Genomic DNA, 15,400 nt, shown 5'->3' with positions numbered 1-15,400 from the left:
CCATAATAGTTGTGTTGTGTAAGACTATATTTCCCTCCATCTTAGCCTGCCCCCCCATTGCTTCTATTCTCTCTTTTGATCCTGTCCCTCCCCAAGAGTGTTGACTTCTAATTGCTCCCTCCTCCCATTGCCTTCCCTTCCATCATCCCCCCCCACCCTGCTTATCCCCTTCTCCCCCACTTTCCTGTATTGTAAGATAGGTTTTCATGCCAAAATGAGTGTGGATTTTATTCCTTCCTTTAGTGGAATGTGATGAGAGTAAATTTCTTGTTTTTCTCTCACCTCCCTTCTTTTTCCCTCCTCTAAAAAGTCTTTTGCTTGCCTCTTTTATGAGAGATAATTTGCCCCATTCCATTTCTCCCTTTCTTCTCCCGATGTATTTCTCTCTCACCACTTAATTTCATTTTTTTAAGATATGATCCCATCCTCTTCAATTCACTCTGTGCTCTCTATCTGTGTGTGTGTGTGCATGTGTGTGTGTGTAATCCCACCCACTACCCAAATACTGAAAAGTTTCAAGAGTTACAAATATTTTCTTTCCATGTAGGAATGTAAACAGTTCAACTTTAGTAAGTCCCTTGTGACTTCTCTTTGCTGTTTACCTTTTCATGCTTCTCTTCATTCTTGTGTTTGAAAGTCAAATTTTCTTTTCAGCTCTGGTCTTTTCATCAAGAATGCTTGAAAGTCCCCAATTTCGTTGAAAGACCATTTTTTCCCCTGAAGTATTATACTCAGTTTTGCTGGGTAGGTGATTCTTGGTTTTAGTCCTAGTTCCTTTGACTTCTGGAATATCCTATTCCATGCCCTTCGATCCCTTAATGTAGAAGCTGCTAGATCTTGTGTTATCCTGATTGTATTTCCACAATACTTGAATTGTTTCTTTCTAGCTGCTTGCAATATTTTCTCCTTGACCAGGGAACTCTGGAATTTGGCCACAATGTTCCTAGGAGTTTCTCTTTTTGGATCTCTTTCAGGTGGTGATCAGTGGATTCCTTGAATACTTATTTTGCCCTCTGGTTCTAGAATATCAGGGCAGTTTTCCTTGATAATTTCATGAAAGATGATGTCTAGGCTCTTTTTCTGATCATGACTTTCAGGTAGTCCCATAATTTTTAAATTGTCTCTCCTGGATCTATTTTCCAGGTCAGTTGTTTTTCCAATGAGATATTTCACATTATCTTCCATTTTTTCATTCTTTTGCTTTTGTTTTGTGATTTCTTGGTTTCTCACAAAGTCATTAGCTTCCATTTGTTCCATTCTAATTTTGAAAGAACTATTTTCTTCATCGAGCTTTTGGACCTCCTTTTCCATTTGGCTATTTCTGCTTTTGAAAGCATTCTTCTCCTCATTGGCTTTTTGAACCTCTTTTGCCAATTTTCAAGGTGTTATTTTCTTCAGCATTTTTTTGGGTCTTCTTTAGCAAGGTGTTGATCTGCTTCTCATGCTTTTCTTGCATCTCTCTCATTTCTCTTTCCAGTTTATCCTCCACCTCTCTTACTTGATTTTCAAAATCCTTTTTGAGCTCTTCCACGGCCTGAGCCCATGGTATATTTATTTTGGATGTGTGGGATACAGAAGCCTTGACTTCTGTATCTTTCCCTGATGGTAAGCATTGTTCTTCCTCATCAGAAAGGAAGGGAGGAAATATCTGTTCACCAACATAGTAACCTTCTATAATCTTATTTTTTATTCCTTTTCTGGGCATTTTCCCAACCAGTGACTTGACTTCTGAGTTTTCTTTCCACCCCCACCTCACCTCCAGATCCACCCAGCCAGCAATTGGGGTCTGAGATTCAAATGCTGCTTCCCAGCCTCAGGGCTTTGGGAGGGGCAGGGCTGCTATTCAGTGTGAGATTAAGTTCAGGTGCTCAGGTGGGGGCAGAGCCACCACACGGGACTCAGTTCCCTCAGGGGGTTTATGTGGAGACCTTCAACAATGGATCTGAGCTCCTGCCTGCTTTGGGAGCCCCTGTCCGACACAGCCCCCACTGCTGCCTCCCAAGGGGACCCAAGCCACGAGGACACCCCACTCCCCTCTTGGCCACCCAAAAAGACTCTCTCACTGACCCTTGTCACCTGTGGGTGGAGGGACCTGCCTGGCCACCGAAGATTCTGTCCCTGAAGCCTGCTTGGATCTGCTCCTCTCAGTGCCATGTGGCCAAGGTAGGGCTGGGCTCCACTCCAGGTCTGGTGCACAACAGATCTTTCACGTCAGGTTTTCAGGTCTCTCCAGAACAGAAATCTCGTCCACTCTGTTGCTCTGTGGCTTCTGCTGCTCCAGAATTTGTTGGGAGTTCTTCTTTACAGATATTTTATGGGCTGTGGGTTCGGAGCTAGTATATGTGTGTCTTTCTACTCTGCCATCTTGGCTCCTCCCCTCAATTATTTATTGTTGTGAGAAAAAAAATAAGATAACATGGAAAGCACTTCATAAAATTTAAAACACTATATACATGTTAGCTATTTTTATTGTTAAAATTAATATTATTATTAAGTAAGTCTGAAGGATGACTCCATTGCTATTCATGCAGTGTCAAGAGATCTAGAGGAAAGACCTTAGAATGTTGGGTGGAGCCCTGTAGAGAATCTACAGAAGATGGAGAAGAGTTGTACAAGATGATCAGGCAGGTACAAGTGAAGACTGCGTGACTGGAAAGAGTATCCACATGAAGAAGATCACAGAACCATTGCATTCAGAGCCCTTTCTTAATGTCTGGTGTTCATTCATTCAACTTCATTCAGTTCAGTTCAACCATTTATCAAAAGGCACCAGGGAAAGAAAAATAATCAATGGGTCTAGCCTTAAGCAGCTTACAATCTACAAGGGCGTGTATGTAGAGAAGTATGATATAATATAGGATATGAAACAGGCCAAAGAGTATAGACAAAATCTCAAGAATTCAGAGGAGGTCAAGATCACTCTCATCCAAGTGGGACATGAGGAAAGATTTAATGGAAGAGGTTACCTGGGATGGACCTTGAGGGAAAGGAAGAATGTTGATGGGTAGAGATGAAAAGAAGTGCATTCCAGGGAGGGAGGATGGTATGCCCAAGCAGGCACAGATGAGAAGAGTGCAAGATGATCATTTGGATCAATGGAAGGTATAGCTGAGTCAGAATATAGGAAGCATGAAGGAGAATACCAAGAAATCAGGCAGGAAAAGCAGACTAGAGAGGTCTGTGGAGGGCCTGGAACGCCAGGAACTAACTGGTGGTTTTTGAGCAGGGGAGTAATATGGTGGGACTGGGTTTTGGAAGATTTTTCTGCTAGCTTTGTGAAAGATGGATTGGAGCAGGCTGAGACTGAAGGCAGAAAAATCAGTTAGGTTATTACAATAGATCAGGAAAAAGGTGGTAAGGAAGAGAGAGCCAGAGAAAGAGGAAGAATATAGACAGACAGAGACAGAGAGACAGGAGGAGGAGAGATAGATACAGAGAGAAACAGAGATAAGGAGAGAACAGAGACAGAAACAAGGGGAGAGAGAGAGAATACACATGGGACCTGGGAAGCAGAAGTCACAGAGTGGAAGATGCCATGATAGTAGTGCCCTACTGGAAATGAGAATTCAATCATGTACAAGACAGAGAGTAAGTACCTTGCTAAAATATCTTGACTCCTGAGACCAGAACCAGTCATCTCTCATTTCCCTTCCCATTGCTGCCCTCTTATCAGAGAGGATGGATACTTGATATCTTCTGCTGGGAGGGAGGCTAACCCTGCTTCTTACAAGTGTGTTTGCCTCCTTTGTCTCAAGTAAGTAGTTGTGATAAAAGTTAAATGCATATCTCATTACTTCTCTATGTGTGTACTATTACAGCTCAGATTCAATGAAGAGAAACCACTGGTGACCACACAGGAGGAGAGATTTAGAAAACTATTCTGTGTTGTCTAAGCAGACAGCTATAGAAGCTATAGAAGCAAGTTGTTGATTCATTTTATAACTTAACAGGGCAGAGAGAGAACATATACTGAGATCTCCTAAGCAGCAAGTCAGATAGGAGCTTGATAGCCAGCTAGGCTGACATTGCAGGGAAGGGGACATCTACCATCATTCTGGGTCTTGGTTTGAGAGGAAAGCCACCTAGCAACTTCTGCATGTGCCACAACCTCTGCTTCCTCAACAGCCTGAGCTAATGAAGACCCAGAAATGAAGTTCTCACCACCAAAATTCTTAGCACTATCAAATGGTCCAACATCAGAAACCTATATGATTTTATTTATGGAAATGGCATTAAAATAGATGCATTACAATCTGCTTTGCAGATGGGGGCCTACTGAAGACCATGCCCTAAGTACCACGATCTGGCTTGAAACAAAACCTCTTCAATGTTGCCTCGCCTTCTTAGAACATAAACTATTTGAGAGCAGATACTCCCTTGCTTTTCTATTTGTATCACTAGTGCTTAAAATGATGCTTTCCACATAGTGAATGCTTAACAAATGCTTTTAAAAATGCATTCATATAAGCATCAATCAAGACTCTACTATCTAAGATCCTATATATAACTGAAAAAGGAAGTGAGTTGGATATGGAAAAAGAGGGAAGAAAAATCCAATGGATGGCTAGCCTAAGTGTTATTCTAGTATCTACAAAATATTGAAGCAATACTTTCCTGTTTTAAGATAAGAGGCAGAAGCTGTGGTGGACAGAGAGCAAGGGATATTTGGGCTCAAATTCCACCTCTGACATATACTGGTTTATGATCTTGGGGAAGTAACTTAATCTCTCCATGTTCTCTAGCTAAGGGTGTCAAACTCAAACAGAAACAGATATTGACTTAGAAGATGACAAATTAACACGATCTATGTCGTATTGTATTTTTATTTATTTGGTTAAATATTTCCCAATTACATTTTTATCTAGTAGGGGCTGAACTCCCAAGGGCCATGAGTTTGACATCTCTGGTCTAGGCTCTTCTCTGAGACCTTAATGAAGAGAAAGTGGAGGCTGTTTTTTTCCCAGAGAGTTCCTGATACCAAGGAAATCACCGGTCCAATCTTAGTCCCCAGTTCAGAAAAAGAATAAAAGAGCAGAGAGGAGAAATGATTGATAGATAGATACATACATACATACACACATAGACAGATAGATACATAGATACATACAAACATAGACAGATAGATACATAGATACATAGAGAGATAGATAGAGAGAGAGATAGATAGATAGATAGATAGATAGATAGATAGATAGATAGATAGATAGATAGATATCTAAGCAGGGCTGGAGCAAGGATTTAAATAGCTAGGTGGCACAATGAATAGAATGTTGGGCCTGGAGTCTGGAATACCCAAATTCAAATCTGGCCTCAGACATTTATTAGATGTGAGACCCTGAGCAACTCACTTAATCCTTTTTGCCTCAGTTGCCTTATCTGTAAAATAAGTTGGAGAAGGAAATGGCAAACCACTCTGCTACCTTTGCCAAGGAAACCCCAAATGGGGTCATAAAGAGTTAAACACAACTGAAATGACTGAACAAGAAGTTCTGACTCCAAGTCCAGATTGTGACTCAGTCAGCCTGCTGCAGACCTCCTTTAGTGGTTCCCTAGAGCATTCTCCACACATTCCTAAGGGGACCAGTTGTCCTCTTGCTAGGAAAGCCCCAGTGTCTAATGGTCCACAATGAGTGGACAGATGACTAAGGCAGAATCCCAGATAACATTTTGCTCCAAATCTTCCCATTTTGAATCTTGTGAATTGCCATCTCTGAGATGGATATTGCCACAGTAGGTCATAGTGTTTAAAAAAATACAGTGGATGAGTACAAAATGGGAAAACATGTAGGCACAATTCAGGAAGAAAAGATCTGAGAGTCCTAATGGACTGCAAGTTCAATATGAGTTAACAGTGAGACAGGAGAACCAGTCATCTGTTCAGACACTAAACCAACATTTATTAAGCACCTACTATGGGCCAGGCTGTGGGGACACATAGACAAAAACAAAACAATGTCTGTCCTCAAGGAGCTTACTTTCTAAAAGGATGCAATAACATGTATACAAATAAGTAAGCAAAACATGAAGGACACTTACAATGGGACAGGGAGAGGGATCAGGAAGGTCCTCTGCTAAAAGGTCCAAAAGCTAACACAATTTTAAGCTTCAAAACTAATCAAAGTGGTAATTCCACTGTCCTCTAGCTCTCATAAGACCACATCTGGAACATGGTATACATTCCAGGACACCCCCTTTAAGAAGCACACTGACGAACTGGAGCATGTCTAGAGGAGGATGACCCAGATGTTGAGGGAGCTAGAAACCATGTCCTGCAGAAATCAGTTAAAGGAACTAGGGGTGTTTTGCTTAAAAAAGTGAATACCTAAGGGGGGGCGGGTTGCCAATATTTGTGGGAGATGTCATGTGGAAGAAATATTAGATTTGTTCCAGTTGGGTTCAGAGGGCAGAACTTAGGGAAATTGGTACAAAGGTTGCAAAGGAGTAAATTTCAATTTGACATTAGGAAAATTTTCCTAACAATTAAAGTTTGTCTAGAGCAAAGGACCCAGGAGCCTTGGAATTGGTCCTAGCCCACGAGACTATCTAGAACAATTACTCTGCAAGCAGGGGCCATGGAACACTAAGGGACTCCTCCCTCTGGAGCCAGAATGGGTGCCTCCTTCCCAAATCCCCACAGCTGGAGACTCAACCTCAGGGCAGCCTGGAAGGGAAGAAGCTACTGTCTAGTGAAGGCTACAGAAGTAGTACTCCTCTGCTACTCCCCACCCCCCTCAGCCCTATACCGACCTACTCCCAGTCCACACCCCACAGAAATGGGGTTTAACCTGGGAAGGAAGAGGAAAAGGAGTGTGGTAGAAAACGCAGTTCTGGGTCCAAATCTGTCAACCTGCTTTTCCTAAATCCACACTGAGTTGTTTGGACAAATAGAAGTACAACCTACCTGTTACATACCCAATTTCCGGCCTGGCATAGGATCTGAGGAAAGTTTAGCCCAAAGGTGGGGAACCTACATCCTTTTGTTCTGTGAAGTTTGGATTCAGTGAAACAACTACACTTGAGGACTTAGAAGCTACATGTGGCCTCAAGGCCACAGATTCCCTACCCCTGGTAGCCCTTTGACCCTTTTGAGGAGGGCACTGGAGTTGCTGCTAAAAAATCAGCAGCTAAAGTAGGGTAGATGGAGAGGAAAAAAGATCTAACCAGAAGTATTCTCTGGACAGGAAATATGGGCAGGTAGGCAGCAAAGGCCTTGAAGGATGTCAGAGATAGAAGGAAACTTGTAACTTAGAATATTCAAGCTGGAAAGAAGCATATAACACTCAAAGATCACCTATCATTCAAATCCAGCTCCTTCACTTTACAGAGGAAGAAACAAAAGCCAGAGGGTGTAACTTGCCCAAATGAGGCATAAACCTAGGACTTTCCACAGCCACTTCTATCAAAACATTGTAGAATGTCAAAATTGGAAGGAATGTTAAGATTCATCTGCTCCAACCTCCCCCTTCTATAGATGAGGAAACTGAGGCCAAGAGAGAGAAATATACTTACTACATGGGGAACAGAGAACAGACAATACTACATACACTTACTAAGCATCTGGTGTGTGATGAACGTTGCACTAGGCACTAGGAAAGAAACCAAGTTAATATCAAACACAGATATGCTCTCCTGGAACTTACAGGTCAATAGGTGAGTAACACTCTACTATGAGACGACCAAATAGAGACTGGTAGCCTTGAATTCATAGTTGGGGCACATGGGAGGAAGGAGGGGGAAGGTAAAGGCAATTTGGAGGAAAGACTATTATCCGAAGTAAGTCCAGACAATAAGGCTAATAATATTCAAACAGCCTTCTAGATTATTCCCCAAAATCCTCAGCCCACTGACATTTTTACTAGCCATCTACATTTTTACCAGATGTTTGTTCCCCCAGTCAGTGGCTTTGATCCATGGAGTCCAGCTTAGTCTTCTGAAAGGCATCAGATGCCACATTCTCGGAGCCAGTGAATCATCAATAACGTATGCAGAGCAGTGACTCATTTGAAGACAAGATAAATAAGAGGGAGGCCCAGTGGGACAAGAGGTCCTGTTTCCTAGGAAGGTTGTCTTCGGGAGCGCTGAATGAGTACACAGTTAGCAGGGAGGAACCCCTTCTGCAAATACTAGCACAGCAATTTCTAGACAAAGAGAAAATGCTGCTGCTAATAGAAATGGGCTGAGAGCTTGGAGCAGCAGAGTTATTTCAATACTGAAAGAGCTTTTGTCAAGCTTGGACCACAAGCCTCAGCATATAGAATCCCAAGCTTTTGCCTTCCAATTCCTGCAAAACCCAAAGGGAACATCAGGCAATGTTGTTCTAAAAAATATTTTGCAGAAGTTTCTCATTCAAGGAGATGTGGTGGAGTAGAAAGAGCATTGGATTTTAGGGCCAAAGTATACTGATTTAAATACTGATTCAGCTACTCAGCTGTGTAACCTTGGGTAAGTCATTTCACATTGATGGGCCACTGTTTTCCTCATCTCTAAAGTGACATTTTGGAATAGAGAGTCTCAAAGGTCTCTTCCAGCTCCCAAATTAATGCCCAATGACTTTCGACTGTTTTTACCAATTTTATTGGACAAACTTCAAGTTCCTTATTCTGCCATTGATGAGTTGCGTGATCTTAGATGGGCAAGCGATTCACCTCTGCATACTGTGTTTACTCAACTAATAACAACTTAGAGGCAGCATGACACAATGGACTGAGCATTGAGTTTAGAGTCAGAACGATCTAAATTCAAATCCTGCCTGGGACCTTTACTAGCTACTAAACCCTGAGCAAGTCACTCTGTTCCCTAGGACTTACCTGCTATGTCACATATAGGTAGGAGAAGCTCCCATACCAGGAGTTTCCCCTCAGTGCCCTAAGTAGATGTCCTTCTTATTCATGTGGCACGTACAACTGTCCAGTGCTCACTATTTATGGGGGAGTGAAGCTAAATAAAGAGGCAAATTGAAACTAGGAAAGAGATATGGGAGCATACTAGAATGAGCCTGTAATTCTGGGCAAGTCACTGAAGAGCCTCAGTTTCCTCATCTATAAAATGACGGTACTGGGACTATCTCCCTAAGAGGATGGTTGTGAGAAAGAGGTTTTGTAAACCTTAAAACATTATAGAAATGGATGGTCTTCTTTTATATAGTCTATAAAGTATCTTTTCTGCAGGAGTTAACCATCTCCTGACTATATCAAAATTCAATACAATAAACACCGATTCAGCACTTATTGTACAATAAAACAAAGCAATAAGTGATAAGTACATTAGAGAGAAGCAAGCAAAGTATCATGGACTTTGGAGTTTGGAGAAGGAAGAGTTCATCACTAATCAGAAGGATCAGGAAAGGTTTCCTAGAAGGGATTGCATGTGAGTTGGGCCTTAAAGAATGAGTAGGGATTCTTTCACTCTATTATCCATTCTCTCATTCTGTCTACTCTAGATCCTTTTTCTCTGGTTCATGACTCCTAGTCGCTCTCTATTATCTGTATTCTTCATGGAATTGACATTTCAAGATATTCAATCTGAGCTCTCCCCTCTAGACTGTATGTGGCACTGCTTTGTCAAGCCTTTCCTTGGGATTCCCCTTTTCCAACATTCCTCCTTCCCAGAACCATGCTAATTCCTGAAAGTGGCAGAAAGGACACTGCCCCATGCTAGGAACCTTGCCCTGCCTCCATGTGCCTTATTATGTAGTCCACCACTGATATATACCATCCACTTGGCTACCTCACTTGCCTCAAAAACTCCTCCCTGGGTCCATGTCTCCCCACTTCTCCAGGTGCCAGTTGCCCCTAGTAGTTCCAACTACCCCACTCCCAAGTTATGACAAATGGTCTTTTCAAGTGCCAAATTCCACAGACAGCATGAAGCACATGTTCCCTTCACAGAACATCTGTCCTCACCCATAGAAGCATTCACTAGTGGTACCTCCTTTCCCGACCAAAACAAGGCCTTCCTCTTTCCTCCCCTTTTCGAACCTTTCCCCTTCTTCCTCCCCCACCTTCTTGGGATTCTTCTCTTCCTTAGAGAATACAAGGGTCACCTTCCCCTCATTGGTAGTGCTCATCTTGACCCAGGCACATCATACACTCCTCTTTATCCCCCTAATCCCCTCTCCCCCTTTCATTCACCCTTCTGTTCTGTAATGTAATCACAAAAAAATGTATTCACCTATAGTCAGGGTGTCATAAAGTTCGGTCCCTAATGCCCCATGTTTATTACCCCACTGTTTTCTCCACCTAACTTTTACCTTCATCCTTTTCTTTTTCTGTACATTTAGAAAGAAGGCTGTCAGTGGTCTCTCTGCCATTCTGTTTCTGTTGCTGTCCTTGACTACTGCATTCATTTAACCTTCCTGCATGACTTTTGCCTAGGGTGTTCAAAAAGCAAATAATCTCTTCAGCTCTATTTTTATTTCTAAGAATAGTTCAAATGCCTCTTTATTATTGGACATCCATCTTTTTTTCATTTATAGTTAAGCTCAGATTTACAGGCTATATCACCCTGGGCTGCATCCTGAACTCTATCACTTTTCACAACACATCATTCTGTCCCCTCCTGTGTTTTCTGGTGGGAGCAGAGTCTTATGTTACTTGGATTTCTTTTCTTTTGTACTTAAAAGTCTTTCTTCCAGTCATGTGCAGAACTTTTTGTTTCTGAATTGAATTGTTCAATTTAACCACTATGTGTCTTGGAGTTTGCAGCCTTGGGTTTTTTCCTGAAAGCAATCTATGAATTTCTTCAACTGGTATTTCATTTTCTTTATTCAGAAGTTCTAGGCAGTTTTCTTGTATTATTTCTTGCATTATGGTGTTCAGGGTTTTTTTACTTGTGTTTTTCTGGTATACCTATCATTCTCATGTTGTCCCTACACATCATGTCTTCAAGATCAATATTTTGTTTGGATAAAGTATATGTTTTCTTTCAATGTATTTTTTTGCTTCTCTTATTCTAGATGATCCTTCACTTCTGTGTATTTGAACGCCCAATCTATTGTCCTTTTTTATTTCTTTGATGAGAATTGCCATCTCAAATTCAAGTTTTTCTATTCTGCCCAATTATTTTTGCTGTACAAGACACAAATTTTACTTTCCTCATTATCATTTCTCTTTTAAACCACTCTGGAACAGCATGTTGCATTTCCATGTTCTCCTCAAATTCCCCAGGGTCCTCTGTCTCATCAAGTGTTGAATTGCTTTTCTTTGTTTAGCAGTTTTTATTCATATATGCCTGAACTCTTCACTAGATCTGGAGACTTTAATTCCTTCTGCTATTAATTTCCCTTGTTCATTTATCTGCTTGTGTTCAAGTTCTTTGATTTTTCTTCTTCCTGAGAGCTTTGGTCATTTCAATTCTCCTCTTATTTTCTGCTATTACTAACTTTCTGACTCACCCCCTCTCTGGTGGTAATTTCCCTGGGTGCTAAATTCTCAAAGCTGGATCTTCAAAGCCATGGTGGGTAATTAATGGTTTACCAGACTAGGCTTCTGCCTTGACTGACTTTTAGGGAAAGAACTAGCCCCAAATGAATGCTGTGCCCTTTTCCTCCGTTTTGGTAGAGTGCTGCACAGGTCCCAAACATAGGATGTCCTGTTCCTTTCCCTTTCTTCTTCAGTTCTCTGGACTTGAATTTCAGAGCACTACTACACTGATGCCACTACAGTTGAGGGATAGGAGTAGCATTTCATTTATTTGGAGTTTGAATCTCCAAGTCTTTTGGAGGAGGTAAGAGTTGGGATGTGCAGTTGAGCTCTATTTCAAGTGGTTGAGCTCTATTTCAAGTTTGGGCGCAAACTGTCCCATTCCTTCTGTTCTTCTACTCTCCTGCAGAGTGACAATACTGCACAAGACATGGCACTGGTCACCAAGGCCCCAGCAAACATCTACAGTCTATAGCCTGAATCTCCATGGCACTGACAAGAGGGGGGGGGGGGGGTCTCAGGTGCAGGATGGGGTATTGTTGCAAGCCCATGTGCTGAGTCCTTGGGTTGGAGAGTACAACTTTGCTGCCAGTAGTATAGTGGGCAGTGAGGGAGAGGATACTGAGTGGGCTGGAGGTAGGAGTCAGTTCATGGGTTTGGGTTCCAGGTATCCTAGACCAAAGACAGCTGAAGTTTTTTTTTTTATCTTTGACATTTAATTTCTGTTTTGGAGAAGTTTGAAAGGTCATAAAGATCAAAGAAAATGTCTAGTCCTCCCAGAAGTTTGAGTAGGAATTCTACAGTTACAGACAGGAAGCATTCTGGGACTAGAGAATGACAAACAAAGACATGGAGATGGGAAAGTACTGGGGCTATTCCTAAAACCATAATTATCCAGTGAGACTAAAACATGGCATATTGAGAGGAACATAATAATGATGATGACGATAACATGTTTGTGTAGCATTTCATGCTTTATAAATATTTTCATATATTAAGAATATAAGCTGAACAGATAAGCTGGCACCAGATGGTGGAGGTCCTTGAATAAGAGACAAAGAGCTTAAATTTTACTCTGTAGGTACTGGGATGTCACTGAAGTTTCAGAGTAGAGAGATTGTCTGCATATGCACATAAAAAAGGCTGTCCATCTTCAATATGAAGGATGGATTAAAGGGAAGAAATAATAGAGGTGGCAAAACCTGTTAGGGGTTTACCACAATGGTCCAGGTGGATGGTTATGAGAGTCTGTACCAGGATGGTGGCTGTGGGACCAGAACCAGGACTTGTTCATTGGTGGGGCTGGCCAAAATAGAAATGGCTGAGACCCAAAGACCAGAGAAAGCCACAAAACCTGGGCAGTCATTGAAGGAATGTTTAAGAGTAATACCTACAAATTCCAGCTCTGCCATTCACTCTCTTTATGATCTTGAGGAAATCACTTAATGACTCTGGTCTTCCGTTTACTCCTCTAAACGAGAGGTTTGGACCACATGCTTTCTAAGGCCTCTTCCATCTCTGAGTTCTACAATCCTCTGAATAGGCAATAGAAAGAAATTGACATGAGAGAACAGGAACTCAGACTCAGGATATTCGGATTCATTTCCCCAGGTCCCAGAAGAACCAGAATAATGAACTGGGATATAGTATGGGAAGCTAGCTGCTGGAACTGGAGGACTAATAACAGGTCTGGTCATGGCAAAACAAGACAAGACCCCAGTTCCTATAACTTAGATACAAGCTTAGAAAAAAACCAATAGCTAAACTCCCTTAAGGTTGGCACAGGGAGATGATGCTCAAGGGCTTGTACCAAGGTAATTTAGCTGCTTGGCCTACCTCAGCCTTTTATCACCTCAGGCCTAGGAACTCAGTCCTTGCCTAGTTCCCCTGTGACCAGGAGATCAATTAATCCAACAACTTCATTTGACAGATGATTAAACCATAGCTTAGAGAGTTGACTTTCCCAAGGGTCATACCAAAGGAAAAGAGCCAAGCATACTGAAAGAGGACTGAATTTTGAGTCAGGAAACCTCAGTTCAAATCTTATCTCTGCTGTGTATTAACTGTCAGACCATGAACACGTCACTTCACTTTTCTGAACCCCAGTTTCTTCATCTGTAAAATGGGGATAATATTTATCAAAATTAGGACAGTTTTGAATAAAGAAAGCATCTTGTAAACCTTAAAGCACCATAGAAATAGCCATCTTCATTGACATCGTTATCGTATTTTTTTGACCAGTCCTGTGGTTTCATTATTATAGGAAACTTGAATGACTTGGTCAAGGTCACACAGCTAGTATGTATCAGGGAGAGAATCTGGAGAAACTTAAGGGTAGATCTCTACTATACACAGGTTTCTATCATCAGCAATCAATCCACAAGTATTTATTAAACTATGACTCTGTGCCAGGCACAGTGCTCGGCCCCCAGTAATACACATACAACGAATGAAGCAGACCCTGCCTTCAAAGATCTTTCCTTTATCAGGGAAAATAACAAATACACATGTAAGCAGATACAAAATAAGCATCAAATTAGTACAAGGTTGTTGAATGCATCGAGTGGTTAGGAAAAGACAGCAGTAAAGGTTGAAGGGAAAAGGAAGGGTTTCATGTAAAAGGGAGTATGTTACCATAATCATGTGACTTGCCTAAGGTCACATAGCTAAGTCACAAAGCTGGAACCCTCACTTCAACTCTTAGGCTCTTACCAGTCTACCTTCCTCTTCTTTCTCCTTCCCATCCAAATCCTAAACATCCTCCATGTCCTATCCTAAGTGCTACTCCTTCCACCAAGCCTCCTTGACTGCCCCAGCCCACTGCAACCTGTCAGTCCTCCAAACTTCTGTCCTCTGGTTCTCTATTCCCATGCATCTGGCAACAAATCACAGCTCACTTTATGGGAACCCAATGCTGCCTTGAACTGTGATTTGTAGCATATTTTATATATCTACAAAGTAAATCATTCTATTATGTTAACTATTTTATCTACTCCAGGTAGTACAGTGGAAAGAATACTGGTTCTGGAGTTAGAAAGCTTAGGCTCAAACCCCACTTCTGATATTCTTTCCTTGGCCTCTGCTTCCTGATGTTTCTAATAAAGGATTCGGACTAGATGACCTTTGAGGTCTCTTCGAGTTGTAATTCTATGAGCCTATAATCCAACCACCTTCCCTAGATCACTATCACCAATGGGTCTCAGTTTCTTTACCTATAAAATGAGGGGATATGTCCTCTAAAATCCATTATTGTACTAAATCTATGAAATTAGGAGCTCCAACTTTTCTCTTTTTTAATTTTATTTATTTGAGTTTTAATTTATGAGATAAAACAAGCATTTCCATAACATAGTAGAAAAGAAAGATTGCACATGAAACTGCAAATCCATTCTGCACAATTTGCGATTCCCTTTAAATATATAATAAAGTTAGCACATAAATTTTATTTTCTTTTTTCTTCCTTCTCCTCCTCTGCCTTAGAGATGGTCACTACACAAATATGTTTGTATATGTATATATACGTATGCATATTTATATGTATACATAAAATCATTCTATACATACTTCTATTTATCACGTCTTTCTCTGAATATAGGTAACGCCTTCCTTCATATGTCCTTTATAGTTCCTACTTAACCTATACCTAAGATCATGATGATGATGATGATAGGAAGAAAAAGAGGAAGAGATGACAATAAGTGATAGCTAACATTGATAGAGCACTTTAACATTTGCAAAACACTTTTACATATATTATCTCATTTGATCCTCACAACAATCCTATAAGGTATGTGCCATTATACAGATATATATTTTTTAATGATGTGTGTGAGGAAACTAAGGCTGAGAGACTTATCTAAGGTCAAACAGCTATTAAATGTCGGAGATGTAATTCAAACCCAGATCTGTTGGAGTCCCTTCTGATGGAGTGAGAGTTGGAGTGACTAAGAGGGCAGTCACTGACCCCAAGATCTCTCCAG

The sequence above is a fragment of the Notamacropus eugenii genome, chromosome 1, assembly GCF_028372415.1.
Source record: "Notamacropus eugenii isolate mMacEug1 chromosome 1, mMacEug1.pri_v2, whole genome shotgun sequence".
NCBI classification, from domain to species: Eukaryota; Metazoa; Chordata; class Mammalia; order Diprotodontia; family Macropodidae; genus Notamacropus; species Notamacropus eugenii.
This window is presented reverse-complemented; position numbering follows the sequence as displayed.